The 5,000-nt window shown below is 34.5% G+C and overlaps 1 long non-coding RNA gene across 1 annotated transcript in view; it reads left to right on the top strand.

Moving 5' to 3' along the window:
- Positions 1 to 5,000, top strand: part of LOC137632543 (uncharacterized) — a 302,398-nt gene that overhangs the window by 389 nt on the left and 297,009 nt on the right. The gene's annotated exons all lie outside the window — the stretch shown is intronic.

Below are 5,000 nucleotides of genomic sequence, written 5' to 3' on the forward strand. Positions count from 1 at the left end.
TTCACTAACGTATTATCCACCATTACCCATCTTGGCTTTACCAACATCCACCGTTGTTTTCACCAACGTGTCGTCCACCAATGTTTTCCCAACCAATCTTCCACCATAGTTTTCCCCAACCTACCCTCGACCGTTGTTTTACCAACGTATCATCCAACATAGTTTTCTCCAACCTATCAACCACCATTGCTACTACAAACACATCCCCCACCATTGTTTTTACCTATGTATCACCCGCCATTGTTTTATGTATCATCTGCCATTATTTCCCAACTTATCGTCCACCATTGTTACCACCAACTTATCATGCACCCTAGTTTTCACCTACATAAAAAGCCATGGAAACATAACTCAGTTCCATATTTATGTGAAACTAGTAATTTTCTTACCTACGTTTTTCAAAATTGCACTTTTCCCTCATAGAAACTCATGATTGCCCTTGGTAACTACTGATGTAACTAATATCGTCAACACCCTTCACATTACTCCCAGTGCCAGTTTGATCATAAGCTCGTTAGTGTCCATTGTATGGCACATACGGCTTTTCCCTATTTATTCTTTAAGGTTCTCTCACGTCTGTTTGGTAACAGCCATTTGATTCATAGACTTTTTTCCTTGTTTAAACCCACACACTTCTTTCCTTATTTTTAATCCATGTCACATGGCTTACTTTTTCAATCAAAACATTATCATTGACTTGTTATAATAAATACTGTTTTTCTATGTCCTGTATGATTCGTAGAGTCGCCTTTATCACCTTTGTCCTCGTACAAACAAGTAATTATTATATTTGCCCATCCCTTCGAAATCTTTCCCACATCCAAACATACTGTGCATTCAATTGCCAGCCACCCATTGACCTCTATGTCCCCAATCACATCGTTTCATTATAACCCTTTATCCAATCCCCACCTCTTTACAGTTTCCAGTCTTTTGAGTGCCGTCTCTTTAGAAGTTGATTTATTCTCAAGGTGTGGGGAGTTGTATATCCATAGGTTGCTTGACTTCAGTTCGTATGAAAAGGTCATGTTTAACATTAATGACATATGTATATATACGCACACACACACACACACACACACACATATATATATATATATATATATATATATATATATATATATATATATATATATATATATATTTATAGGCCTCTCTCTCTCTCTCTCTCTCTCTCTCTCTCTCTCTCTCTCTCTCTCTCTCTCTCTCTCTATATATATATATATATATATATATATATGTATATATATAGATATATATATATATATATATATATATATATATATATATATATATATATATGTGTATATATGTATATATATAGATATATATATATATATATATATATATATATATATATATATATATTGTGTGTATGTATGTATATATATGCGTATATATACAAGTATATATATGTATATATGTATATATATGTATATATATATATATATATATATATATATATATATATATATATATATATATATATATATATATATATATATATATAATGGTGATGGGTGGATATGCGAATATTTACAACACAGGTGCATGTACTAATCCAAAAAGTTATGAGTTCATATTCCGGTCATGGTAGGTGAGTTAATCATATAATTCCATGTGTGTGCAAGATATTCTCAAGTTATAGTGAATTTTATCTACAGTAAATGGGCTATTTGGGTTTAGGTTTTTGAAAGAGATATACCATTTGTGCAATGGATCACCAGCTATTTTATAGTAATGTGTTACAACACTTCGGACTGATTAATTATTGTAGTCAGCATATTTTGAATTTTACTTGAAGTACTATACCACTTTTATCTATATCTTATATATGTACATATAAGTATATGCGTGGCCGCTCACGCTCGCGCGCGCGTGCACACACACACACACACACACACACACATATATATATATATATATATATATATATATATATATATATATATATATATATATATATATATATATATATATATATATATAGGAAAACAACTATGTATGTAGCCATATGTACATACATAATTTATATATGTCTGTATGTGATTGCATTATTGATTGTAGGTTGACTGTGACAGCTGTTGAGTCGCAAGCTTTGTTTTTCGTTGCTGATTGTCTGTAAGAAATAGGTTATATCCTGGGAGGTAACTGAAATTTTTTTGTGAAGGTAGAAATAGCACAAGGACATGATTGTGATATTTCTTGTTTCGCTTCTTCGTCGAACATGGAAGCCGTATACGGGAAGCTATATAAAAGCAATGAAGTAAGATGATGATCAAAAGTGTCTCTTTTATGAGAGATGATGAACTATTCTTCTCCTGGAGCGAACGTCTGTAGGGATCTTTCATTATCTCGCATTGTTTCAAATTTCTTTTGTCACTCTTCTCGATTGGTTTTGCAGAGTATTTTTTGTGGGATGTTTAGCAGACGGTGGCTTGTACCGAGCTCGTGCGAGTCCAACTAGTAATACGTTCAGTTTACGTATTAATTTTGAGATGCTGTGCAATATTTCATGTTTGTTTGAACATTTAAGTGGCTTTTAAAGATATCAAGACAATAGGGGAATATTTGTCAACAGTATAGAAAGTCCATTGTCCATTTCGGTATGTCCTGATTTTTGCAAGCTTTTAAAGAACATAATTACAGTTTCATCGCAGGATTAACTGTATCTGTTTGTAATGATGATAGTTTTAGTAGCCCCCTCCCGACTCCGTAAGTTCGAAATTTTCTCCAAATAAGCGTAAATATCATAATCACGAATCAATTTAAAGTGGACTCTTTTAATGCCAACGTAGTTCCAGATAACTGGTTCCCAGTGATAGTAAAGTATGGGCTGTATTTAATTTCATTAGCAATTGAGGAAGCCCGTGCTTCTAATAATGAATCACTATCGGGCCCTGTGCTTGAGTAAGAGCTTATGAAACCTTACGAGCAACCACTTACTAAAGGTAACTCTATGGCTAAATTTATTTTAACTGCAACGTGTTTGTATCTTGATGCCAACATAACTCAGAATCACTGAGCAATAAAAGAGGCTGCCTTGAATGTCAGGCAAAAAATTACCTCGTAAGGGGTATTGCCATTAGTGAACCACACCTGGTGTATTGTAGGCGTTACCTAGGGGTCTTTGCAGCTTTCTTTCTGCCCCTAGCTTCAGTCGCTTTATATCCTTGTACTGCTGTACGCCTTGATGTTCGTTGTTCGTGCCTTATGAATAACTCAATTTGTGTTACATGCAGTAGCTTAATCCTTGGCTGCTTCCAATAATTATTACGCGTATCATCCGGGGTGACTGACTCTCTTGATGGTTTGACGATTCTATGAATAATTCTCTCTCTCTCTCTCTCTCTCTCTCTCTCTCTCTCTCTCTCTCTCTCTCTCTCTCTCTCTCTCTCTCTCTCCAGTGTTTTTGAAACGGGGAAGAGATTTCCTTTAATATATTTTCTCTAACATGTTTTATCATTTGATAGGTGTATTGAAATATGTGATGCATGTTTATATACACACACATACACACATATATACTGTATATATATGTATTTATATATATACTGTATATATATATATATATATATATATATATATATATATATATATATATATATATAATCATCTTCTACACCTATTGACGAAAAGAGACCCGGTTAGATTTCGTCAGTCGTTTCTATCTCGAACTTTTAATTCAATACATCTGAATTCACCATCTACCTCACTCTTCATAGTCCTCAGCCATGTAGGCCTTGGTCTTCCAGCTTTTAATTAAAGTGCCTTGTGGAGCCCAGTTATACGCTTGTAGAACTAATTTCTCTCGAGGAGTGCGAAGAGCATGCCCAAACTATCCTCATCTGTCCCTCACCATGATCCCATCCATATATGGCATTCGAGTATTCTCTCTTATAATTTCATTTTTGATAATTTCCTGCCATTTAACTCTAAATATTCTTCTGAGGGCATTGTTCTGAAATCCTCTAAATCTGTTGGAGATTTGTTCATTGTCATACCATGACTCATACAGAAACACAGGTCTCACTAAATTGGTATACAATATAGCCTGATTTTTATGTGTAATTTCAGGTGATTTGATTTCCAAATTTTACTTAACCTAGCCTTGTCTGATTTTCTTTTTTCAATCTTTTACTAAACTCTAATTCTAAAGACCCTGTATTGGATATCATAGTTCCCAAATGCTTAAATGATTCTACCACATTAATCCTTTCTCCTTCCAATGATATTTCATCTTCCATGCGTATTCCGTTCTCATCATTTCTGTCTTTCTTCTGTTTATCTTGAGCCCAACCTCCTGTGATATTTCATGGATTCTGGTAAGCAAGCATTGGAAATCGTGTGGTGTTCTGATAGTAAGGATAGAATCTTAAGCATACTCTATGTCAGCTAATTTCCTAGTACCAATCCAGTCCAATCCTTCTCCACCATCCCCAGCTTTTCTATGCATTACTTTACAAAATCCACGAGGAAGATAAACCACTTAGGCGACAACACATTACCTTGGAGTACTCCACTGTTCACTTGAAATTCTTTTAATAGGACTCCACTAACATTATCTTTGCACTTACTATGTTCATGAACGGACTTAATCAAATTTACATATTTAAGACGAACTCCATAATAACACAGGACCCTCCAAAATTTGCCGGTGTACACTATCAAAGACGGGAGTGGGTTGGCATTAATATAACGAAAATTCGCAGGCAATGAAAGTCTTTACATTAAAAAAGAAAATGTTCAATTCACGTACACCGTCACATCACCGCTCCAGTTGGCTGCAGTATAGTCGTGTTTCAAGCAGAGAGAATGTTGGCCCATACGTTAAAAGGTTTCTCTCGTTCTTCCCTCTCCTTCATTTCCTAGAGATAATGTCGACCCTAGGTTAAAGGATTTTCTCGTTCTCCTTCCTCTATTTCCTTTCCTTGTCTGTTATTCATGCATGTTTATTGTTTATTTCAGTCTGCTTATTCTTTATTCTCTTTCTTATTACT

The sequence above is a fragment of the Palaemon carinicauda genome, chromosome 41 (genome assembly GCF_036898095.1).
Source record: "Palaemon carinicauda isolate YSFRI2023 chromosome 41, ASM3689809v2, whole genome shotgun sequence".
Lineage (NCBI taxonomy): Eukaryota > Metazoa > Arthropoda > Malacostraca > Decapoda > Palaemonidae > Palaemon > Palaemon carinicauda.